The following is a 27,267-nucleotide window of genomic DNA, read 5'->3' as shown; positions in this document are numbered from 1 at the left end:
TGATAATAATAAGCAACTCAAAATGTAACTCTAAGTATTTGAGAATACAATTTTTACTAATTATAATCATATCATTAAAAACATCTTGCAGAAGTGGCCAAGATGATAGAGTAGGAAGACCATGAGCACACCTTGTCCCAAACAGATACACTAAAATTACACCTACTTACAGAGCAATTCTCCATGAAAACAACATTAAGACTAGCATAAAGAATCTTCTACAAATAAACACATAAAGAAGGGAAAACACAGAGATGAATATGAGAGGGAGAGATGCTATATAGTCAGAACCCATTTCCTCAAGTTGTCCAACCACAAATGAAAGTAATATCAAAATCTTAGAGTTCCTCCCCAAGGACTAAGGGGTCTGAGCCCCACACTAAGCTCCCTAGCCTGGGGGTCCTGCATCAGGAAGACAAACCCTCAGAACACTTGGCTTTGAAAACCAGTAAGTCTTATGTTTGGGAAAACCAGAAAGCCACAGGAATAGACTCTCTGCTCTCAAAGGGCATGCCCCAAACCTCACAAGCTTTGCCTCCCAGCACAGAGGCAACAGTCCACTTGCTGACTCAGAGAGCCTCCCAGAGAGGCAGGAAGCAACTGGGGCTCCCCATGAGGATAGAGAATCTGGCAACAACGATTTCTGGGAGCTCATTCTATGGCAGTAAAATCAGCACTGTCAACTCTCATTTTGGAATCGTGCCTCAAGCCATTAGTGGGACAGCAAAAGGCCCATACCTCCCTGGAATGTGTAAACAGCCACCCAAAGACTTGGCTCCTCTCTCTAGCAATAAGCACCAGCCCAGTATCCCCCCGGACCATGCAAACAGTCATGTTAGGACCCAGCCCCACCCAACAATAGGTGAGAAGCAAGTCCTGTTTCCCCCAAGCTGTACAACCAACTGCATGGGAAGCTCATTCTACCCCTAGCAGGCCTACAGCTAACATACAACACATGACTTCACAGTCAACCAGGCTGGGGCCAGCCTCATCTACCATCACAAACATGGTAGTTGGCCCCGCCACAACAGACAGCACATTCAGTCCACGTAGGAAACACTCTCAGAACATATAGTTCTGGTGACCAGAGTGGAGGATGCTGTTGGGCCACCCAGGATGTCTATTACATAAGGCCACTTCAAGAATAAGAAATGTAATGGATCTATCTAACAAAGACAAACACAGAGAACTGGGCAAAATGGGGTGACAGAGAAATATGTCTTAAATGAAGGAACATATCTCAGAAAAAGACCCAAACAAAGGTGAGACAAGCAATCTATCCAATAAAGAGTTCAAGGTAACAATCATAAAGATGCTCACCAAATTCAGGAGAATGGATGAACACAGTGTGAATTTCAACAAAGTACTAGAAAATATAAAGAAGACCGAAATGGAGCAAAAATTATAATAACTGCAATAAAAAATTTACTAGCAGAAATCAACAGTAGATTAGATACAGAGGAACAGATAAGCCATCTGGAAGATAGACTAGTGGAAATTAACCGAGCTGACTGGAAAAAAAAAAAAAAGAATTAAAAAAAAATTAGGATAATTTAACAGTTCTCTTGGACAATATCAAGGGAACTAACATCTACATTATAGGAGTCTCAGAAGAAAGAGAGGAAGGAGCAGAAATAATAGCTGAAAATGTCCCTAACCAGGGGAAGGAAGCAGACATCCAAGTCCAGGAAGCACAGAGATTCCAAAACAAGATGAACACAAAAAGGCTCATTCCAACACACTTTATAAATAAAATGGCAAAAATTAAAGATAACAAGAGGATATTAAAAACAGTAAATTAAAAGCAACAAGTTATACAACGGAACTCTGCTAAGGCTATTAAAAGCAGCAAGTTAAGTTTGAGGAAACTCCCATATCAGCTGATTTTTAGCAGAAACTCTGCAGATGAGAAAGTAGTGGCATAATATATATAACAATGAAAGGGAAAACCCCACAACCAAAAATACTTTACCTGACATGGCTTTTATTCAGAATTCTTAGCAAAACTGGAAGTTTTACAGATAAGCAGAAGCTGAATTCAACACCATCAAACTCAGTCTAAAATATATATTAAAGGGACTCCTCTAAGAAGAAAAGGCCATATTAGAAATATGAAAACTATGAAATGAAAAAAATCTCACTGTAAAGGTAAACATACAGCAAAAGTAATAAATCACCTACTTATAAACCTAGGAGGACTATTAAAAGACTAAAGTAGTAAAATCACCTATATCCACAATAAATAGTTCAGAGACACAAAAATATAAAAGTCAAATGTAGCAGTACTGAAGTGGATTGTCATTTCCTTCTCCAGCAGATCTTCCCGACCCAGGCATCGAACCCTGGTCTCCCGTATTGTAGACAGACACTTTCTGGTCTGAGCCACCAGGGAAGTCTAAATAGTTAAGAGACGCAAAAATACAAATCTCAAATGTAGCAGTGGGGGAATAAAAATATAAGATGGTCAGAATGCCTTCAAACTAAACAGATCATAAAATAATCACACACACACATACACATATGTGTATACATAGGTTGTTTTTTATGAACCACACAGTAACCACAAATCAAAAACCTAAAATAGATATACACACAAAACTGCAAAAAAAGAGAATCTAAACAACATTAAAATAGTCATCAAATCAAAATGGAAGAAAAAGAACAAAGAAAGAAAAAAGAACTACAGAAAAAACCCAAAAACAATTAATCAAGTGACAATAAGTACATACTTATCAAATAATTACTTTAAGCTTAAATGGACTTAATGTTCCAATGAAAAGGCATTCACTGAAGGATTAAGAAATTAAGACCCATATATATCCTTTTTACAAAAGATTCATTACATATCTAAAGACACATATAGACTGAAAGTGAGGAAATGAAAAAACTATTCATGTGAATTGAAACAAAAAAGCCTGGCACAAAATGGAGAGGAAGCCAACAACAGTGAGAAGTGGAAGAGGCTGCTTGGAGAAGGCAATGGCACCCCACTCCAGTACTCTTGGCTGGCAAATCCCATGGACGGAGGAGCCTGGTAGGCTGCAGTCCATGGGGTCGCTAGGAGTTGGACATGACTGAGCGACTTCACTTTCACTTCTCACTTTCATGCATTGGAGAAGGAAATTGCAACCCCCTCCAGTGTTCTTGCCTGGAGAATCCCAGGGACCGGGGAGCCTGGTGGGCTGCCGTCTACGGGGTTGCACAGAGTTGGACACCACTGAAGTGACTTAGTAGCAGCAGCAGCAGCACTGACAGATGAATTTTTTTAGAACAAAAACTGTAACAAGAGATAAAGAATGTCATGACATGATGATAATGGGATCAGTCCAACAAGAAGATATAATAATTGTAAATATAAATGCATATAGTATGGGAGTACCTAAATAAAGCAAATATTAACCAATATAAAAGGAGAAACTTACAGTAATACAATAGTAGTAAAGGATTTTACCACCATATTTACATCCATGGACAAATCATCTAGACAGAAAATTAATGAGAAAAACACTGGCCTTAAATGGCATATTAGAGAAGATGGAATTAGTAGATACACATGAAATATTCCATTTCAAAATATCACAGTACACAATTTTTTCAGGTGCACATGGGACATTGAATGATAGATCACATGCTAGGCCACAAAATACACCTTAATAAATGTAAGAAGACTGAAAATATATCAAGCAGTTTTTTCTTACCAAAATGCTATGAGACTAGAAATCAAATACAAGAAGGAAAAAAAAAAAAAAAGAACTACAGAAAATGCAAACATGTGGAAGCTAAACAATATGCTAGTTAAACAAGCAATGAGAAACAGACAAAAATTAAATGAAGGAAAAAAAAATACCTGAAGACAAGTGAAAATTAAAGCACAACAACCCAAAATCTTTGAAATGCAGAAAAATTAGTTCTAAGATGGAAATTTACAGTGATAAAAGCCTGTTTTTTTCAGGAAACAAAAAAAATATGAAATAAACAATCTGATCTTATACCAAAAAGATTAGCAAATAAAGAACTAACAAAATCCAAAGTTAATAGAAGGAAAGAAATAAAAAATACCAGAACAAAAATAAACAGAGACTAAAAAGGAGAGAGGGGGAGAGAGGGAAAAGTTCAATAAAACTAAGAGTTGGTTTTTTGGAAAAGACAAACAAAATGGATGACTCTTTAGCCAGAATCATCAAGAAAGACAGAGAGGGCTCAAAACATTAAATCAAAATGAAAAAGGAGACACGACACCTGATACCACAGTCAGCCCAGACGTTACACCTGATACCACAGTTGGCCCATAAGAGATGACTATAAGCTATTATGTGCCAATAAAAGGCTCATAAGAGATCACCACAAGCCATTATGTGCCAACAAAATGGAAAGCCTAGAAGAAATGGATCAATTTCTAAAGATGTAGAATTTCCCAAGACTGAATCAGGAAGAATTAAAAAATATGAAGAGGAAAAATTACCAGTAATAAAATTTAATCAGTAATATATTTTAAAAAAATACTCTCAACAAAGTCTAGGCATAGATGGCTTCATAGTATTAGAAGTCATAGACACAGCAATCAAACAAGAAAAAGAAATGAGAAATCCAAATTGGAAAGGAAGAGACAAAATTCACTATTTAGAGATGACATGAATATATATATGTGTGTGTATACTATATATACACATATATATGTAAAATATGTATGTCCTATACAATTTATGCTGTGCTGCGCTTAGTTGCTCAGTCATATCCAACTCTTTGCAACCCCATGGACTGTAGCCCTCTAGGCTCCTCTGACAATGGGGATTCTCCAGGCAAGAATACTGGAGTGGATTGCCATGTCCTCCTCTAGTGGATCTTCCCAACCAAGGGATCAAACCCAGGTCTCCCACACTGCACATGGATTCTTTACATCCAAGCCACCAAGAAAGCCAAAGAATACCGGATTGGGTATCCCTTCTCCAAAGGATCTTCCTGAACCAGGAATTGAACTGGAGTCTCTTACATTGCAGGTGGATTCTTTATCAGCTGAGCTACCAGGGAAACCCATATAATTTATATACATATACAAATATAGAAAATTCTAAAGATATAACCACAAAACTGTTAGGACTCCACGGTTAGGACTCCTCAATGAATTCAAAATGTTGATATACAGAAACTGTTTTATTTCTGTACACTGGCAATGAACTATCAGAGAAATTAAGAAAATAATCCCACCTATAATTACATTAAAAAGAATAAAATACTAGAAATAAATCTAACGAAGGTTGCAAAAGACCTGTATTCAGAAAACTATGACACTGATGAAAGAAACTGAAGCCATACAAATAACTGAAAAATATACTTTGCTCATGGACTGAAATATTATGGTTAAAATGATCCTATTATTCAAGGAAATCAACAGACTTCTGTAATTCCTATCAAATCCCAAAGGATTATTTACCAAACCAGAACAAATAGCTATAAAATTTGTATGAAAACACAAAAAGACCCTAAAGAGTCAAAGCAATATTGAGAAAGAAGAGCAAAGATGGAGACATCACCCTCCCTTACTTCAAACTACACTACAAAGCTATGGTAATCAAAACAGTAGGATATTGGCACACAAAAAAAGACACAGAAATCAATGGACTAGAACTGAGTCCAGAAAGAAACATACACTTTCCTGATCAATTAATCTACAAAAAAGGAAGTAAGACTGTGAAATAGGGAAAAGACAACCTCTTCAATAAATGGTGTTGGGTAAACTGGACAGTTACATGTGACCAACTCACATTGCACTACTTTTTCACATAATATACAAAAAAAAAAATTTAATGGATTAAAGACTTAAATGTAAGCCATGAAACCATAAAACTCCTAGAAAAAAAACATAATATGCTCTTTAATGTTAGCCTCAGCAATATTTTTTTGGATCTGCCTTACCAGGCATGGGAAATAGGAGCAAAAATAAACAAATAGGACTACATTAAATAAGAATGTATTTCTTCAGCTCCTGCACAGCTGAAGAAACCATGGCAAAATGAAAATGCTGCCCACTGAATGACAGGAGGATTTGCAAATGACCGATCTGATATAGGGTCAATATTCAAAACATAATAAGGATGCATAAACCTCAGCTTTGAAAAAAAAAATACGAAATGCACAGAAGACTTGAATAGACATTTTTCCAATGACATACAGATGGCCAACAGCCACATTAAAAGATGCTCAAAATCACTAATCATCAGGGAAATGAGATATTACTTCACACTTGTCAGACTGGTTATGATCAAAAAGACAAAAATTAACAAGGGTTGGCAAGAATGTAGAGAAAAAGGAACATAGGGAACTGTTGGTGAGAATGTAAGTTGGTATAGCCATTAAGAAAACAGAATGGAGGTTCCTAAAAAAATTACAAATAGAACTACTATATAATCTATTAATTCTATTTCCTAGTATTTTTCTGAAGAGAATAAACACTAATTCAAAACGACATTGCATCACAGAAAAAGCAAAGGAATTCCAGAAAAACATCTCCTTCTACTTCACTGACTATACTAAAGGCTTTGACTATGTGGATCACAACCAACTATGGAAAATTCTCCAAGATATGGGAATTCCAGATCACTTTCAATTCAGTTCAGTTCAGTCGCTCAGTCATGTCTGACTTTTTGCGACCCCATGAATCACAGCACTCCAGTCCTCCCTGTCCATCACCAACTCCACGAGTCGGTGATACCATCCAGCCATCTCATCATTTGTCATCCTCTTCTCCTCCTACCCCCAATCCCTCCCAGCATCACAGTCTTTTCCAATGAGTCAACTCTTCACATTAGGTGGCCAAAGTATTAGAGTTTCAGCTTTAGCATCATTCCTTCCAAAGAAATCCCAGGGTTGAGCTTCTTCAGAATGGACTGGTTGGATCTCCTTGCAGTCCAAGGGACTCTCAAGAGTCTTCTCCAACTCCACAGTTCAAAAGCATCAATTCTTTGGCGCTCAGCCTTCTTCACAGTCCAACTCTTAACATCCATACATGACCACAGGAAAAACCATAGCCTTGACTAGACGGACCTTAGTCGGCAAAGTAATGTCTCTGCTTTTGAATATGCTATCTAGGTTGGTCATAACTTTTCTTCCAAGGAGTAAGCGTCTTTTAATTTCATGGCTGCAATTACCATCTGCAGTGATTTTGGAGCCCAAAAAATAAAGTCTGCCACTGTTTCCACTGTTTCCCCATCTATTTGACATGAAGTGCTGGGACCGGATGCCATGATCTTCGTTTTCTGAATGTTGAGCTTTAAGCCAACTTACTTGTCTGCTAAGAAACCTATATGCAGGGCAGAAGCAACAGTTAGAACCAGACATGGAACAATGAACTGGTTTAAAATTGGGAAAGAGTTGGTAAAGGCCATATATTGTCACACTGCTTATTTACTTATATGCAGTGTACATCATGCAAAATGTCATGCTGGATGACTCACAAGTTGCAATTAAGATTGCTGGGAGAAATATCAACAACTTCACATATGCAGATGATACCACTCTAAGTGCAGAAAGTGAAGAAAAAAAAGCCTCTTGATGAGGGTTAAAGAGGAGAGTGAAAAGGCTGGCTTAGAGCTCAACATTCAAAAAATGAATATCATGGCATGTAGTCCCATGACTTCATGGCAAATAGGTGGGAAAAAAAGTAGAAACAGTGACAGATTTTATTTTCTTGGGCTCCAAACTCACTGTGGACAGTAACTGCAGCCATGTAATTTAAAGACACTTGCTCCTTGGAAGAAAAGCAATGACAAACCTAGACAAAGTAATGTGTAGTCAAGGCTATAGTTTTTCCAGTATTGTGCTGGAGAAGACTCTTGAGAGTCCCTTGGACAGCCAGTAGATCAAACCAGTCAATCCTAAAGGAAATCAGTCCAGATTATTTACTGGAAGGACTGCTGCTGAAGCTCAAGCTCCAATACTTTGGCCACCTGATGCAAAGAACTAACTCATTGGAAAAGATTCTGATGCCGTGAAAGACTGAGGGTAGGAGAAGAAAGGGGCGACAGAGGATGAGATGGTTGGATTGACATCACTGACTCAACAGATGTATTTGAGCAAACTCTGGGAAAGAGTGAAGGACAGGGAAGCCTGGCATGCTGCAGTTCATAGAATTGCAAAGAGTCAAACACAACTTATAGACTGAACAAGAAGGATAGCTATACCAAAAGACAGACAGTAAGGAGTATTGATGTGGATGTGGACAAACTAGAACCTTCACATATTGCCGGTAGGAAAGCAGAATGCTGCAGCCATTTTGGAAAGCAGTTTGGCAGCTCCTGATAGTCTAAACAGAGAGGCAAATGACCTAGAAACTCCATTTCCAGCTATACATGGGACAGAAATGAAAATATGGTCACATAAAAATGTGTACACAAATGTAAATAGAGGCATTATCCGTATAGCCAGAAAGTGAAAACAATCCATGATGAATAGGTAAACAAAATGTGGTATAATCATACAATTCAATATTAATTCAACATAAAAAGAAGTAATGAAATATTGATACATGGAACAACATGGATGAACTTTGAAAACTTTATGTTAAGTGAAAGAAGTCATTTACAAAAAGTCCAATTAATGCATCATTCTTGTTTGTTCTCTTTATATATAATATTCAGAATGAGAAAATCTACCAGAGAAGGTGATGGCACCCCACTCCAGGACTCTTGCCTGGAAAATCCCTTGGATGGAGGAGCCTGGTGGGCTGCAGTCCATGGGATCACAAGGGGTTGGACACAACTGAACGACTTCCCTTTCACTGTTCACTTTCATGCATTGGAGAAGGAAATGGCAACCCACTCTACTGTTCTTGCCTGGAGAATCCCAGGGACGGGGGAGCCTGGTGGGCTGCCGTCTATGGGGCCACACAGAGTCGGACACGACTGAAGTGACTTAGCAGCAGCAGCAGCAGCAGCATAGGGACAGAAAATAGATTGATAATTGGTTACTTAGGCTGGCAGCTAGGCTGGTAAAGAATCCGCCTGCAATGCAGGAGACCCCAGTTCAATTCCTGGATAGGGAAGATCCTCTGGAGAAGGGATAGGCTACCTACTCATGTATATTTGGGCTTCCCTGGTGACTCAGCTGGTAAAGAATCTGCCTGCAATGTGTTAGACCTGGGTTCAACCCCTGGGTTGGGAAGATCCCCTGGAGAAGGGAACAGCTACCCACTCCAGTAGTCTGGCCTGGAGAATTCCATAGACTATACAGTCCATGGGGTCACAAAGAGTCAAACATGACTGAGCGACTTTCACTTTCACTTTTCATAGCTGAGGGCTTCCCTGGTGACTCAGAGGTTAAAGCGTCTGCCTCTAACGCAGGAGATTTGGGTTTGATCCCTGGGTCAGGAAGATCCCCTGGAGAAGGAAATGGCAACCCACTCCAGTATTCTTGCCTAGAGAATCCCATGGATGGAAAAGCCTGGTGGGCTATAGTCCACAGGGTCGCAAAGAGTCGGACACGACTGAGCGACTTAACTTTTCATAGCTGAGGGTGAGAGCAGAAGAAATAGGGAATAACTAACACAGGGTACTTTTTGAGGTGATAAATATATTCTAAAATTAGATAGTGATGATCACACACCTCACTCTGAATATGCTAAAACCACTGAATGGTACACTTAAAAATCATAAATTTTATGACTGTGAATTATATCTCAATGAAGCTGTTATTAAAGGTGTCATAATAATATAGATCTATAGTCTTTATCTAAAATGCTTGGGCCAGATGTGTCTTGGAGACTACAGAAAGTAACTATGTCTCACAGCTGCTATAATTATACAACATGTATGGGGACAGCATAGCAATACTTCACAGCAAAATCTTATCAATATTGACACTGACTAAAGAAATAAGTACTATATAAGTCGTCCCCTGTCACTTCAAGGCTGGTTTCCATCAAATGAAATTGTGAAAATCTTGGGAAAAATAATTTTTCAAAACTTTGGATTTTGAAAATATGAATAATGGGTGTTGAACCCTTATAATGATGATGATTAATATTAGTAATAATAAAAATATCAGCAGTTTCCATTTATTGTGTTAAGCATGTCACATACATTATCAGAAATTCTTATATTCCTGTGGGATAAATACAATAAAACCCAACTGGGAAAACTAGGTTTTCTAACTATTAAGTGAGTTTTTCAAGCATGCACAGTTAACAGGGAAAAGATAGAAAACTGAATTCAAACCTATCTAATCAAAGAACTCACTCACTTTCCTTTATAAGCAAGAGCTGTGTTCAGATCATTTATCTGAGATATAGATTTTACATCTGTAAAATGGAGAAAAGACATTGGGGGATTGTTTGTATATCTCCCTCAAGGAAGAACTGTTATAAATAGAATATAAATGGTTATATCTCAAGGCAACTTATGCCATATGAAATTACAAGTCATAACATTGGAGAATTTTAGGGAGGGCTATCTTTGAAAAATTTAAGAACCAATATCTAAGTATTATTAATACTAATCTGATCATGTGTCTCTACAGTTCAAACATCTGAAATGGATCCTCGTTGCCCACAAGATGAAGACTGTTTTGCATGACATATACTAGGCTTCTTAGCCTGCGCTGCTGCTGCTAAGTCGCTTCAGTTGTGTCCGACCCTGTGCGACCCCATAGACGGCAGCCCACCAGGCTCGCTAGCAGGTCTTTACTGTTTCAACTCCAGCCACTGTTTCTCCAAATTCTGTTCCAGCTACAGAATTTCTGTCAGTCACACGACCCTACTGACAGCCTAGTGGCTTTATACATCTTATTCTCCATGTTACCTTAGCGCCAGCCTTATTCACCTTGAATTTGCAGGCACCCTTCAAAACTGCATTTCAATGCCACTTCCTCTGAAATAATTCATCTATGCTTGCCACAAATATAGGCTGATTAAATGACTGACACACAACCAACTTATTAAATGTGGTATGTGCTTACCTCTAAAAGCACATACGATTTTGGCATACCATAGTAAAGCATTCATTTTTTCTTCTTACAGCAGTATTAACTGACTTTTGTCTTTGGAAGTGATATTTGAAATCTTTACATGAATTTTGTTTCATTTAAAGCATGGAATGAAAAAGAGAAAATCTAGATTATTAAATATACAGAATAATACATACTTGGTTTTAACCTCAGTCCATATAAGACCAAAGAGATGCTACAGTAAGTAGTGTATTGAAGGGCAATAGCTGAGTAAATTTGGATACTGTGGACTGAAATCAAAGTCTCAGTCTTATACACCAAAGTTCATATACATAGTTTAGATTAGGAGTTGCAAAGTTTCTCTGTAAAAGGTCAGATCAAAAATACTTTAGGCTCTTCAGGTGAAGAGGCAAAATCAAATTGTAACTCAGTTTTGTCAGTGTGATTTGTAGTGCTCTGAGGAGCAAAGCAAAGCAAGGAGAGCACTGCATTTACACCACTGTTGCAATTGCTCAAAACTGCTGTTTTAATGCAAAAGCAGCTATAGACAACATGTAAACAACTGAGTGTAACTGTTTCAATAAAACTTTATTTATAATCAATAAGATTAGAAATTCATAGTCTTTTCACCGTATAAAACATATTATCTCAATTTTTTCTCAACCATTTAAAACACAAAAAATATTTTTGGTTCCTTGGTTCTATAAAAACAAGCCAGATGTGGGTGGGCCTGGGTCACAATTTGCTAGATGTATTTTTTAATTTATTCATACTCTTGAATTACCAGGTTTCATCTCTGGCATAAACAAATCAGACGATCACATGCTTTATTTAAATCTGGGTTATTGTTGCTGAATAAATTTTTACATTATATATCTTCTCATGCAGTTTTTTTCATTTAAATTTTTAATTAGACTTAATTATTTAAAGCCACTCTATATCCCAGAAATCTATGTTTTGATTTTTAATATACCATTGCTTTTGCATTTATATTGTATCATCTTATTATTATCTTTTTTCCTCCAGAAGTAAAAGGTATGTAGTTTAGAGGTTTTATATACTTAAGAATGGTTTTCTGTTGCTGTGTGTGAACAAAACAAATTGCATGGAATTTTGTTTTTAACTCTAAAAATATTTCTCTGTTGTCATCTAGTATTTAAAACTATAGAAAAAAAGTCTGCAACCATATTAAGTTTGGTTTCCTGATAATAACGCCCTATCTTCTCCTCTCTCCTTCTATATATAGGAAGGATTTTTTTCCTTTATCATTATGAGTTGAAAAACTGTTGACATTGTGTCTCTGAATTGTCATATCTTATGTAAGAAATATCCTTTCTGTGTCTATTGATCTTTTTTAGCTCAGAAAATTTTATTTCCTGCTAACTCTGTTTACTGAAAATTCAGGATCCAAATGAAGAAAGTAGATCATTCAGGTATGACCTAAATCAAAACTCATGAATATACCAAAACACTTATGAATAGATTCAAGGGACTAGATCTGGTAGACAGAGTACCTGAAGAAATATGGACAGAGATTCGTAACACTGTACAGGAAGGGGATACTAAAACCATCCCCAAGAAAAAGAAATGAAAGAAGGCAAAGTGGTTCTCTCAGGAGGACTTACAAGTAGCTAAGAGGATAAGTAAAAGGCAAAAGAGAAAGGGAAAGATATACCCAACTGAATGGAGAGTTCCAGAGAACAGCAAAGAGATGAGAAAGTCTTCTTAAGTGAACAATGCAGAGAAATAGAGGAAAACAATAGAATGGGAAAGACTAGAGATCTCTTTAAGGAAATTGGAGATACCAAGAGAACATTTCATGCAAAGATGGGCACAATAAGGGACAAAAATGGCAAAGACCTAACAGAAATAGAAGAGATTAACAAAAGGTGGCAAGAATACACAGAACTGTACAAAAAAGCTCCTAATGACCAGATAACCATGATGGTGTGGTCACTCACCTAGAGCTAGACATCTTGGAGTCTGAAATCAAGTGAGCCTTAAGAAGTATTACTATGAACAAAGCTAATGGAGGTGATGAAATTACGGCTGAGCTATTTCAAATCCTTATGATGCTGTTAACATGCTGCACTCATTATGGCAGTAAATTTGGAAAACTCAGCAGGGGCCTCAGGACTGGAAAAGGTCATTTTTCATTCCAATCTCAAGAAAGGCAATGCCAAAAATGTTCATATTACTATACAATTGCACACATTTCACATACCATTGAGATTATGCTCAAAATCCTTCAAGCTAGGCTTCAGCAATACATGAACCAAGAACTTACAGATGTACAAGCTGGATTTAGAAAAGGAAGAGGAACCAGAGATCAAATTGCCAATATATGCCGGATCATAGAAAAAACAAGGAAATTTCAGAAAAACATCTACTTCTGTTTCATTGACAATGTTAAAACCTTTCTGTGTGAATTACAACAAACTGTGGAATATTCTTAATGAGATGGGAATACCAGACCACCTTACCAGCCTCCAGAGAAACCTGTATGCAAGACAAGCAAAAGTTAGAACTGGACATGGAATGAAAAACTGGTTCCAAACTGGGAAAGAGTGCATCAAACCTGCATAATGTCACCCTGCTTATTTAGCTTATATGCAGAGTACATCATGCAAATGCTGGACTGAATGAAGCACAAGCTGGAATCAAGATTGCTGAGAGAAATATCAACAACCTCAGATATGCAGATAACACCACTTCAATGGCAGAAAGTAAAGAGAAACTAAAGAGCTTCTAGATGAAAGTCAAAGAGGAGAGTGAAAAAGCTGGCTTAAAACTCAACATTCAAAAAACAAAGATCACAGCATCCAGTCCTAGCACTTCATGGCAAATAATTGGGAAAAAAGTAGAAATAGTGAAAAGTTTTATTTACTTAGACTCAAAAATCAATGTGGATGGTGAGTGCGGCCACAAAACTAAAAGACACTTGTTCCTTGTAAGACTAGTTATGACAAACCTAGAGAATTTATTAAAAAGCAGAGACATCACTTTGCTAACAAAGGTCCATATAGTCAAAGCTATGGTTTTTCTAGTAGTCACATATGGATGTGAGAGTTGGACCATAAACAAGGATGAGCACTGAAGAATTAATGTTTTCAAACTTTGGTGCTAGAGACGCCTCTTGTGAATCCCTTGGACAGCAAGGAGATCAAACTAGTCAATCCAAAAGGAAATCAACCCTGAATTTTCATTGGAAGGACTGATGCTGAAGTTCCAATACTTTGGCCACCTGATGCGAAGAGCTGACTTATTGGAAAAGACCCTGATGCTGGGAAAGATTGAAGGCAAGAGAAGAAGAGGGCAACAGATGATGATTGGATGGCATTACTGACTAAGTGGACATGAGTTTAAGCAAACTCCAGGAGACAGAGAAGGACAGGGAAACCTGGCGTGCTGCAGTTCAAGGGGTCGCAAAGAGTCAGACGTGATTTAGCAACTGAAAAACAGCAACAACAACAATCTCTTTATTACATTTTTCTGAATTGTTCTGTCCTCTTCTTTAGAAACAATTATCAGAAATTCCAAGTGTTCATATAATGGACTTCATTTTTGTTCTCCAAACACAGTTTTCTTTTCATGCATTCAGTATTTTAGCTAGGATAACTTTTCAAGTCTGTTCTCCACACATTAAATTTTCTATAGTAACATCAGTTCTACTCTTGACTGTCTCAAATATGGACTTATTTAGTATGTTATTGTGGTAGGCAGGGTAATGTTCCCCCTCAAAGATGCCCAAATTCTAATTTTTAGAACTTGCGAATGTGTTACCTTATACTGCAAAAGGAACTTTGCAGATGTGATTCAATGAATAACCTCCTGGACTATCCAACTGAGTCTCTAAATGTTTTAAGTTATCCTAGTTGTGGTCATAAGTGTATTTGACTACAGAAGACTAGTCAGAGAGATGCAATGTTGCTGGCTCTGAAGATGGAGGAACCATCTTCATAAATCAGTGAATGTGTGCAGCCTCCAGAAGATGGAAAAGGCAAAGAAACATCTCTCCCAGAGGCCCCTGAAAAGAAAAAATTCTTGCCCATACACAGATTGTAGTTCAGTAAAACCTATATCAGACTTCTAAAGTATAGAATTATAACATCCTGAATTTGTGGTAGTTTGTTACATCAGGAATATAAAACTAATACAATTCTCACATTTTTTTCAGTTTTTTCATCCTCTTTTTGTTCTACCTTTTCTTCTTTCCACCATCACTTAATCATGGCTCTTTTTACATAGAGTTCTCCTCTCTATGTGTTAGATATCAAAGAATTCTATCAAATGTTCTTCCTTACCTTAAAATTCTTCTCAGATTTTCACAGGTATGCCTGAGTATTCTGCCAATTTCCTTTTTCTTGGCTTTGTGGGATTTTTTTTTTTGTTCCACTTTATTCATTTCAAATGCTATATTTATCCAGAAAAATTTGGCATTGAAAGAGCCTATATAGATCATTTCTACATAATCCAGTGTTTTCCAAATGTGTGCATGTGTGGAGGTTGAGGGAAATACTGAAGAAAGGAGAAGAGAATAAACCTCTATGAACAGACAAAATGAAATCAGGAACTGGGAGATTATTGTTTAAATTATACCTTAAAAAATCTAATATATCCCTGCCCAGAAAGATTCAGTGCTATAGTGAATCACTGTGAATAATGAAAATTTTCATAATACTCAAGCATATTCTTCAGAAAAAAATGGTAGAAAACCAATAAAAATCTTCAACTCTTTCTATTCTCAAATAAGGAACTTGATGCCTGAAAACATTATAAAATCTAACAAATGATATATCTACTGCAAGCCAGGTCTGAAGCTTTCAATCCAGTGCACTTTCTACCTGGTAGAAGTTATAAACTGCAATCCACAATTAGGATCTGTCACAGGTATCCGTATAATTTCTTATATAGATAAATATTTGAATGTTTTAAAATTCAAAGTATGTAAAAAATGCTTTGGGATTAAACTATCTTTGTCTTCACCAAAATTTTAAGGTGTTCAGTCTAACTGGTCTGCTGCTTTTTCAGCTTTGTTCTGTATAATACCATTACAGAAGAACTAAGCTACTTTATTCCTGCTTCATTCTCCATGTTTAATGGCTTGAAAACCATGAAACTGATAAGATCCTCTCATTTAGGGAACTGTCTCCACCTTCTGATTTAACACAACAAAGTTTGTTAAACCACTAAGTACAGAGGATTTATCTTTCTATCATTGTTTTTTAACACTGCAAAACTAAAAAGTAAGCTATGGTGATTTAGCTGCTAAGTCATGTCCCACTCTTGTGACCTGCCAGGCTCCTTTGTCCATGGGATTCTCCAGGCAAGAATACTGGAGCGGGTTGCCATTTCCTTCTCCAGGGGATCTCCCCGACCCAGGAATCAAACCCAGGTCTCCTGCATTGCAGGCAGATTCTTTATCAACTGAGCTACAAGGGAATTAGTAAAAAGTAAGCTAAGAAACCATCTTTTCTTTTTCATGAAAATATATACCTACTCACTCTATTGTTGCAAAGATACTTAACACTTGAACCATATAAGAAAGGATTAAATGTACATAATAAGTGTGACCAAAACTTAGCCCTTAGGAGTCTATGATTCTGTTATGTTCAATAAGGATATATTTAGTCTTAAGAATATCAAATATAATTAAATATATATCACTATTTTCCACTAATATAATTTTAGTCATTCTGAGAGAATACCAAAAAATAACCATATTCTAAGCAGTATTTTTAAGACCTTCACACTTAAGAGTCAAATCTATTGATATCAAAAACATGGTACATACTCAACAGATGAATGGATAAAGAAGATGTGGTGTGTAAATATAAAAGCTTCCCAGGTGGCACTTGGTACAGAATCTGCCTGCCAATGCAGGAAATGCAAGAGGTATTGGTCTGACTCCTGGGTCAAAACATCCCCTGAAGTAGGAAATGGCAACCTGCTCCAGTATCCTTGCCTGGAAAATTCCATGGACAGAGCAGCCTGGGGAACTACAGCCCATGGGGCTGCAGAGATGTGGTGTGCCAGTATATATATATATATATATATATATATATATATATATACACATATATATATATAAAATGGAATACTATTTAGCCATAAAAAGAATAAAATCTTTCCATTTGCAATAATACAAATGGGCCTAGAAGGTATTATTCTCAGTGAAATAAAATACTGTATATTATCACTTATATGTGGAATCTAAAAAATAAAACGAATGAAAATAACAAATCAGAAACAGACTCACATCGAACAAATTACTGGTTATCAGTGGGGAGATTGGAAGAGAGCAGGGATACAACAGGGGTAGGGTATTAAGTGGCATAAACTACGATGTATAAAATAAATATCCCACAAGGATATACCATAGAGCATAGGAAATATACCTAATATTCTATAATAAATTTAAATGGGGTATAATCTACAAAAATTCTGAATCACTATGTTGTATGTGTGCTTAGCCACATACAACACTTGTTAAACCACTAAGTACAGAGGATTTATCTTTCTATCATTGTTTTTTAACACTGCAAAACTAAAAAGTAAGCTATGGTGATTTAGTTGCTAAGCCATGTCCCACTCTTGTGACCTGCCAGGCTCCTCTGAGTGCTTAGCCACTTAGTTGTCACTCTTTGTGACCCCATGGACTGTAGCCCACCAGGCTCCTCTGTCCATGGAATTCTCCAGGCAAGAATACTGGAGTGGGTTGCCATGCCCTCCTCCAGGGAATTGTCCCAACCTAGGGATCAAACCCAGGTCTCCTGCATTGCAGGTAGATTGTTTATTGCCTGAGCTGTCAGGGAAGCCCAAGAATACTAGAGTGGGTAGCCTAGCCCTTCTCCAGGGGATCTTCCTGAACCAGGAATAGAGCCGGGGTCTCCTGCATTGCGGGCAGATTCTTTACCAGCTGAACTACCATGGAAGCCCAGTATATACAATACTATAAAAATATTACACTTAAATTTTAAAGAAAACAAATAAAAAGAAAGAAAAAATATGGTACACAGGAACAAAGGCTAGGGGGAAATGTGCTCTAGTTTCATGTTTCTTTATGGAGGAACGCCATTGGAATAGTTTGAAGATGATTTTGGCATTGGAGTAGAGGAAGGAAATTTTTTACTGAACTGGTGGACATCTACATTATACAATATTCAACATCCTTAAACTTCAAGGTCCTAAAAGTCAGTACCTTTTAAGGATATCCTGATAATAGTTTGCGCAAACTCCAGGAGATAATGAAGGACAGGGGAGCCTGGCTTGATGCAATCCATAGGGTTGCAAAGCTTTAGACACGACTTAGTGACTGAACAACAACAATTTAACAACATCCCTACATACTTCAAATGGCCCAGAGGTACTATCCAGGATGAAAAACCAGAGGACTAGACTAATCGCCCTGACCTCAGATCCCACTCTGTATTCACAGGTTCTCAACAGGGAAGTTATTTGATTCAAAGCTGAAATCCATTGGTCCATATTATGTCAATGGGTAGAGATAACCTATTACAAACCTGTAAACACTAGAGGTTTATCTTCTTTTTCTCCCCTCTCTGCACTAGATCATATAGACCAGCAATTCTAAGTGTATCTATCTGTTCTTTAAACTGAAATTTTCTCTCACTGGACTAAAGTCTAGGTTTTGAGACAAGGAGTAGAGCTAGAAAGGGGAAGGAAGTACTAGTACTCAGTTTTGGTCTCCCATTGAAAGCAATGCATCCAGTCAGCTCTGTTGTAATGAACTGGATATTACCAACTCCACCTGACTGTTTACAAATGCAATAGCTATTATTTACTAAGCCCATAAAACTCTAATTCCATTAGAACTGTCTCTGTAATCAATTTATCATCATACTAGTTTTTTTACTATAAATGACGTGAGTTAACAAAATAGTCAAATACTAAACAGTGCGAATAAAATTGTAAGTGATAAAGAACAATACTCATGTTTATTACAAACCATACATATTTTCCTTTTTCATCATTTTCCCTATCTAATGATAGTATCTACTACTGATGCCCACTTTTATTAATAAAGTTAGATTAAAGGTATATTAGCAAACAAAATATTTCTATTTACTGCCTTCCATTTTAATACAGAAATCAGGAAAAGAGCCAAACCAGAGTCAAATACAGTATTTTTTAGCCATGAGAAATTATATTATAAAGGTCATTCATTTGAATTAAAGAATTCTAGTAGCATATACTAAAAGTAATGTTTTTATTTGTCAAAAATGGACTTTGATAGAAGAGAAAGTTTGTGTATTTAATGTTTGTCTAAAAACTACAATTTAACATTTCCCCAAACAAGTTGACAATAATTTCTCTTTTCATTTGCTTAAATATAAGAATATTCTTTGAAAGAATGATCAAATGGCATTTATAATAAAATTCAATTTACATGGTTTTAAGAGTCAGCTATAATTTATTGATCATTGGTAGTTCATGTTTGTTAAATACTAAAAAAATAAACTTTTTTTTAAAGAAGAAGAAAAAGGATTCATTGAAGACCATAAACTAAACTACAGTTAAGATGCATTTTGGAAGACATGGAAGAGACCCAACTCTCCTCCTAGTACTTTTGGATATAAATTACTCGTCACTCTTTGAAGTGAGGCAAGATAGGAGAGTAATTTTCTTAACACTCAAGAAGTTGATCGAAAACAGATGTTCCTTATCCAACATCCACTTATGTTTCGAATTGTGTCTTTCTCTAAGGGGAGAGTCAGTAGTTTCCCTTGGCTTCTCAAAATGGTATATACCACCAAAAAGGTCATTCATCATTGAATTAGAAAGTAATCTGTCCCAATTTTCTCAGACTATGCATATACTTGAAAAAATCTAGTGATATCAATGGGGAAAAAATGTATGCAGGACATTTCAGGTACTACGTAAGAAGAGCTAATACTGAATCAACAACAGAGATCATATAGACCAAAAAAAAAAAAAAGGTTAAAAGTGTAATCAGTAACAGTTTACAATTAGCTCTCCTTACGTTTTATAACCAAAAGGCACATAGGTATCTCCACTTCCCAGATGAGAGAAGTTATGAAGGTTACTGCCCAATGGCAAATATTTCCTAACAGCGAGATTCTTGATTTTTAGGTCAATCTTCTTCCTACTGGTAACAGGCACTACAAGCTTCCTTCTTGGGGATTTATACAGTAAACCTAGCACAAGGAAGTAAAAGCAGACTTTTAGTTTCTTTGTGTTTTCTCTGTGGATTGTTTGCTCTGCTGAATCATTAGGGGCCAGACGATGGGGGCAAAGAAGAGATCTGAATGGTTATCTATGGTTTCTATCTCACAGTTAATCATTAAATGGGGCATTGAAGCCAAGGAGGGCTTCAGTTACTTAGTACCAACCACCCTTCTCCATAAGAGGGTCTGAAAGGGAGATCATACATTATTAGGACCTGTCCAATAATGACTTGCCTCAACTTCCTGAGAAGCTCCTTGAACTCAAACAGCAGCAGCAATCAAAAAGACTTCCAGGTGGAAGAAATCACATCTCTTATCTCCCCTGTCCTACTCATCCACAGGGACACCATTACCTTGTGGCTTCAAGCATTCACCAAACCCCAGGAAAAGGCTCATTCCCGTCCCACCATCCCGGCAAATAAAGCCACCTCAAGCTGCCTGAAACCCTTCTCTGAACGTTTTCTGGTCTGCAGATCCTTGTTCATTTTGGAAGGCGAGGAGCTGAAGTGTGCAGAGGAGTAACGTGGGAGAGGGAGGCCTGAGTGGGAGCTCTGTACCCACTACACCGGAAAAGCAGGACAGTAAAATCAGGGGACGCTAGTTCACTGAAGGCACAACGGGGGCCAGCTCCAAGCCAAGGGGAAGGCCGCGGGGAGGCGGGCCGAGCCCCGCTTCGCAGGGCCGGGCGGCCAGAGCCAGACACGCTGGCAGGGCGGGGCCCGCCGTTCCTTAGCAACCGCGGCAGCCACGCCCACCCGCGAGCCCCGCGCCCGCCGCCCCACCCCCACCGCGAGCGCCCCACGCGCCCGGAAGGCTCCTCACGCCACGACCGTTCCTACGGGGTTTCCTGGGCTCTGGGGTCCTCCACGGCCAAAGACCCCTGCCCGCCCACCTCCGCCCAGTACGCCCAAGTGCGGCTCCCAGGGGTGGACCGAGCGTCCCCTAAATGCACTGAGGGCCCAGTGAGGAACCGCTTTCGCCCCCAGACCCCGAGCTTCACGGGCAGGGCCTCCCCAATCCCCTCGCCGCCCCTGCCTGACACACACACACCACACACACCTCAGTTCAGCCAGCGCAAGGGCCGACCAACTACGTGTCCGGCTGGAAATGTTGCTGTCCACGGTCCTGTCACTCAGGGGAGGGGGCGGGGCGAGCCTGCCGGACTCCCAGAGGGCGGCACGGGGAAGAGGCGGGCTCGACGGAAGGGGGCGGGAGCAGCTCTAACCTGCGCTCCGATTGGCCAGGCTCTCTGTCTATCCTCTCTTAGAGCCCCCCGACGGAAATGCGCGGGCGATGTGGCCTTTCCTCAACGTTTAACGGGATACTCAAGCCTTCACTCCCGCCTAGCAAACTGACTCTAGAAATTGAAAATAAGGACGGCCACTTGTTTTTAAATATAAAACACAGAAATACGTTCTTTTGATTATTGAACTTTTCTCACCACATCCCCATCCAAACTCTTTGGGGGACATCCCTGGAGGGAAGGATGAGCTAACTGTCTAGGAAAGCAATGTTGTTTGCAGGTGCAAGCTTTTAACAGCCTGATTAGTTTAGGAAAGGTGATTCTTGAAACCTAATATTTAAGGTTTGGCGTTATATCCAGATTCCCAGTTTTCACACCTTTCACACATACGAAATGGGAATGAAATATTGTTACTAGCTGTCTTTTGCACAGCGTCTGACGATTGAATGATTTATACCTGATATAATCCTCACAACACCCAGTGAAAGTTTTATCCACAATCTATGGACAAGGAAACCGAGTCGGAGAGTGACATTCATTCAATTGTCAAAGTGCCTGCAGTCATTATTTTTATGCTGTGGTAAAATGAGCTTAAATTTCTTTTTTAAAAACATTACATGACTTCCATTTTAATTTGTGTCTCATTAAAGTATAAGTCACTTTCCTCTAGGCCAGTTCATCAAATCTTTCAAAACAAACAAGTGTATGAAAACCTTGAGAAAGGAATAGCTTACGAAAGAGACAAGTATAAACAGACTAGAAAATTCTGTGAGATGTCCCAAGATATCAGGGTCAGGAATTGAGTCTAAAACGTAATTTTATTTTCTGTCCTTCTAAATCCTTTGTTGGTCTCCAGTTCCCCTTCCAGAAATAGCTGTAGCATTAAATGGAATTATCTTAATAGTCTTAACTAGATTTGCATGTGTGCAGCTTTAAAGTGGGAGAAGGCAATGGCACCCCACTCCAGTACTCTTGCCTGGAAAATCCCATGGCCGGAGGAGCCTGGAAGGCTGAAGTCCTTGGGGTCGCTGAGCGGCTTCACTTTCACTTTTCACTTTCATGCAGGGGAGAAGGAAATGGCAACCCCCTCCACTGTTCTTGCCTGGAGAATCCCAGGGATGGGGGAGCCTGGTGGGCTGCCATCTATGGGGTCGCACAGAGTCGGACACAACTGAAGTGACTTAGCAGCAGCAGCTTTAAAATAGTAAAATCCTTTTTCTGTATTATACCATAGTATCATATATACTTATATTATACCAATACCCAGAAGTGTTTATCTTGTCAGATATCGTAGTAAGAAATAAAATAAAAACAAACAAAAACAATGCCTTTGGATAAGTGTGTTGTGAGTCAATTAAAATGGCCACCATACTATGATAAAACTGTTGGAGTAAAGGAAACACATTCCAGTTACAAATGATTTTATCCTCTTAACGTACTAAATTTCCAAATTCTTCTGAAAGTTTGCTAGTTATGAATCATTCTGTACGAAAAGTGTTTTCATTTATATAACTCATGATCTGCATTATGTTACTTTAATATTTTAAAAATATGTGGTTTTACGCTAAAATGTGTTCTGGTTCTAAATTAATAAGTATATTGTATAAATAAATACTGTAAGATTTAAATTAAAATGGCGAATTATTTATTTGAATCTTTTCTCAATTGCGTATTCAAATCTCAGCAAATAAATATCTGAATAATCTTACCCGTTTAAGGGATTCAGTCAGTTAAGTCCCTCAGTCATGTCCCACTCTGTGACTCTGGGGCCTGCAGCATGCCGGGCCTTCCTGTCTAGCACCGATTCCTGGAATTTGCTCAAGCTCATGTCCATCAAGTCAGCGATGCCATCCAACCATCTCATCCTCTGTTGTCTCCTTCTCCTTCTGCCTTCAATCTTTCCCAACATCAGGATCTTTTTTAATGAGTCATTTCTTCGCATCAGGTGGCTAAAGTATTGGAGCTTCAGCTTCAGCATCAGTCCTTCCAATGAATTATTCAGGACTGATCTCCTTTAGGATTGACTGGTTTGACCTCCTTGCAGTCCAAGGAACTCTCAAGAGTCTTCTCTAGCACCACAGTTCAAAAGCACCAATTCTTTGGTGCTCAGCTTTTTATAGTCCAACTCTCACATCCATACATTACTACTGGAAAAACCATGGCTTTGACTAGATGGACCTTTGTCAGCAAATCAGTGTCACTGCTTTTTAATATCCTATCTAGATTTGTTAAAGCTTTTCTTCCGAGAAGCAAGTGTATTTTTAGATACCTTTGCAATATTAAGTGTTATTCTTGAACGTACATAGTGTATCTTTTTTTATATCTCATTAACCTTAGTTGCACTGAAGGCAATGGCACCCCACTCCAGTACTCTTGCCTGGAAAATCCCTTGGACGGAGGAGCCTGGTGGGCTGCAGTCCATGGGGTCGCTAAGAGTCGGACACAACTGAGCAACTTCACTTTGACTTTTCACTTTCCTGCATTGGAGAAGGAAATGGCAACCCACTCCACTGTTCTTGCCTGGAGAATCCCAGGGACGGGGGAGCCTGGTGGGCTGCTGTCTATGGGGTTGCACAGAGTCAGCCACGACTAAAGCAACTTAGCAGCAGCAGCAGCAGCAACCTAAGTTGCCTAATTTTTATGTTTAGGTCATGCATATATTTTATACATATTTGTTTTTAGGTTTGGTATTTGGAATACTGTAGTTTTTTGTTTTATGGATTGCATTAACTATATGCATTATATTTTCTAATTGCTTACTATTAGCTTGTGAGAAAGCTATTGATTTTTGCAAACTGATTATATATACAACCATTCAACTTGGTTTAATTTCTTAGCTGCTATAAATGTTTGTCTGTTGATTGATTTGAAATTCAGAATCATGTAAAAATAATAATGAACTGTCTTGGAATTTAGAATTATATATAACTGATAGAGTTGTTTCTCCCTTTCCAATGTATATACTTTCATTTTCACTATTCCCTTAGCTAGTACCTTTGATATGATGTTGAAGAATAACAACAATAAAGAGAATCTTCATCTTGGCATCAATTCTAATTTGAAATATTTCTAAAGTTTCAGCATTATGATATGATGATCACTTAACTTCACTAAGTTAAGGAGGTTCTAGTCTAGATTTGTTTTGTTAAATATTTTTATCATGAGTGAATATTTGCTTCTATTTAATGTTTATCATTGCCCATTGAAATGAGCAACAGCATTTTACAGTGTTGCATTAGTAGCTATTCTAATGTGGGAATGTATTTTATCCTAGAGAAACATTATTGGTCATGATTTTTTTTAAATACACTGCCTAATTTTACTGGTTAATACTTTTTATGTTTTCTGTGTCTATTTTGGAAGTATAATTGGCATACTGTGGGACATGTGTGGGTTTGCTTTCATTGCCCAGTTGGGGAACTGTTTGGTGTATTAGGTTAATAAAACGACTTAGGAAGCTTCACCTTATTTTCTTTGTTTTAGGAAACTTTGCAGAAAGTTGAGATGTTGTTTACTTTGTAAAGTCTTACCAGAACTCATTATCTAAGGAAAAACCTGGGACTGATACAACTTCAGTTTATTTGGGGTTAAAGGTTTAATTCAGTTGTTCTACTTCCTCTTGAACACACTTGAAAATTCACATTTTCTCAAAAGTATATACTTTTTTTGTAGGCTTAAATATTTATGGTCTAATGTTGTACATTCTCTTACAATATTTTAAACTTTACTCAATAAATGAATTAACTTGAATTCCTAATGTGTTCCCTCCTTTTTCATGACCATAGTTTTCAGATTTGTTTATATTAATCTCTCCAAAAATCTTGTTTTTGGTTCCTGTTGTCTGAGGAGCCCTTACAAATAGCGGAGAAAAGAAAAGATGCAAAAGGCGAAGGAGAAAAACGAAAGATACACAGTTGAATGCAGTGTTCAAAAGAATAGCATGGAGAGATAAGAAAGTCATCCTCAGTGATCAGTGCAAAGAAAGAGGAAAACAGTAGAATGGGAAAGACTAGAGATCTCTTCACGAAAATTAGAGATACCAAGGGAATATTTCATGCAAAGATGGGCTCGATAAAGGACAGAAATGGTAGGGACCTAATAGAAGCAGAAGATATTAAGAAGAGGTAGCAAGAATACACAAAAGGACTGTACAAAAGAAGATCTTCATGACTCAGATAACCACAATGGTGTGATCACTCACCTAGTGCCAGACATCCTGGAATGTGAAGCCAAGTGGGCCTTAGGAAGCATCAATACAAACAAAGCTAGTGGAGGTGATGGAATTCCAGTTGAGCTATTTCAGATCCTAAAAGATGATGCTGTGAAAGTGCTACACTCAATATGCCAGCAAATTTGGAAAACTCAGGACTGGAAAAGGTCAGTTTTCATTCCAATCCCGAAGAAAGGCAATGCCAAAGAATGCTCAAACTACCACACAGTTGCACTCATCTCACACGCTAGTAAAGTAATACTCAAAATTCTCCAAGCCAGGCTTCAACAGTATGTGGACCATGAACTTCCAGATGTTAAAGCTGGTTTTAGAAAAGGCAGAGGAACCAAAGATCAGATTGCCAACATCCATTAGATCATCAAGAAAGCAAGAGAGTTCCCCAGAAACATCTAATTCTGCTTTATTGACTACACCAAAGCCTTTGACTGTGTGGATCACAACAAACTGTGGAAAATTCTTCAAGAGATGGGAATACCAGACCACCTGATCAGTCTCCAGAGAAATCTGTATGCAAGTTAAGAAGCAATAGGTAGAACTGGACATAAAACAACAGACTGGTTCCAAATCAGGAAAGGAGTACATCAAGGCAACATATTGTCACCCTGCTTATTTAACTTACATGCAGAGTACATCATGAGAAACACTAGGATGGATGAAGCACAAGCTGATATCAAGATTGCAGGGAGAAATATAAATAACCTCAGATATACAGATAACACCACCCTTATGGCAGAAAGTGAAGAACTGAAGAGCCTCTTGATGAACATGAAAGAGGAGAGTGAACAAGTTGGCTTAAAACTCAACATTCAGAAAACTAAGATCATGCATCTGGGCCCATCACTTCATGGCAGATAGATGAGGAAACAGTGCAAACAGTGACAGACTTTATTCTCTTGGGCTCCAAAATCACTGCAGATGGTGACTGCACCCATGAAATTAAAAGATGTTTGCTCCTTGGAAGAAAAGTTATGATCAACCTAGACAGCTTACTAAAAAGCAGGGACATCACTTTGCTGACAAAGGACCATCTAGTCAAAGCTATGGTTTCCCCAGTAGTCATGTATGGATGTGAGAGTTGGATCATAAAGAAAGCTGAGCACCAAAGAATTGATGCTTTTGAACTGTAGCGCTGGAGAAGACTCTTGAGAGTCCCTTGGACTGCAAGGAGATCCAACCAGTCCATCCTAAAGGAAATCAGTCCTGAATATTCATCAGAAGGACTGATGCTCAACCCGAAGCTCTAATACTTTGACCACCTGATGCAAAAAACTGACTCATTTGAAAAGACCCTGATGCTGGGAAAGATTGAAGGCAGGAGGAGAAGGAGATGACAGAGGATGAGATGGTTGGATGGCATCACCAACTCAAAGGACATGAGTCTGAGTAAACTCCGGGAGTTGGTGCTGGACAGGGAGGCCTGGCATGCTGCAGTATATGGGGTTGAAAAGAGTCAGACATGACTGACTGAACTGAACAGAACTTACATTACAAGAACTTTTGATCACTCAATGATGGTTGGAAAGAAAGTCTTCCAAGATTCAATTCACAGAAAATCCTCATTTTAAACACTTCTGTGCTTATTAAATAAGGCTTTATTTACTAACACTTTGACTATTTGGCTTGACTATATACAACTTAAAAAATAATTA

General features: G+C 38.1%; 1 protein-coding gene across 5 annotated transcripts in view; it reads right to left on the bottom strand.

Annotated features, from left to right (window-relative positions):
- The window catches only part of TRIQK (triple QxxK/R motif containing), a 106,332-nt gene extending 85,054 nt beyond the window's left edge, over window positions 1-21,278 (bottom strand). For 4 of the 5 annotated variants that reach the window (XM_012184145.5, XM_027973234.3, XM_012184146.5 and 1 more), the window contains exon 1: window positions 21,204-21,278. The gene's annotated coding sequence lies outside the window, so the exon portion shown is untranslated. Of the gene's footprint in view, window positions 1-3,148; window positions 3,278-21,203 lie in introns of all 5 variants that reach the window. The other variant, XM_060393516.1, reaches the window with a different exon arrangement.
- Window positions 21,279-27,267: the final 5,989 nt, after the last annotated feature.

Source organism: Ovis aries, chromosome 9 (assembly GCF_016772045.2).
Source record: "Ovis aries strain OAR_USU_Benz2616 breed Rambouillet chromosome 9, ARS-UI_Ramb_v3.0, whole genome shotgun sequence".
NCBI classification, from domain to species: domain Eukaryota; kingdom Metazoa; phylum Chordata; class Mammalia; order Artiodactyla; family Bovidae; genus Ovis; species Ovis aries.
This window is presented reverse-complemented; position numbering and strand designations above follow the sequence as displayed.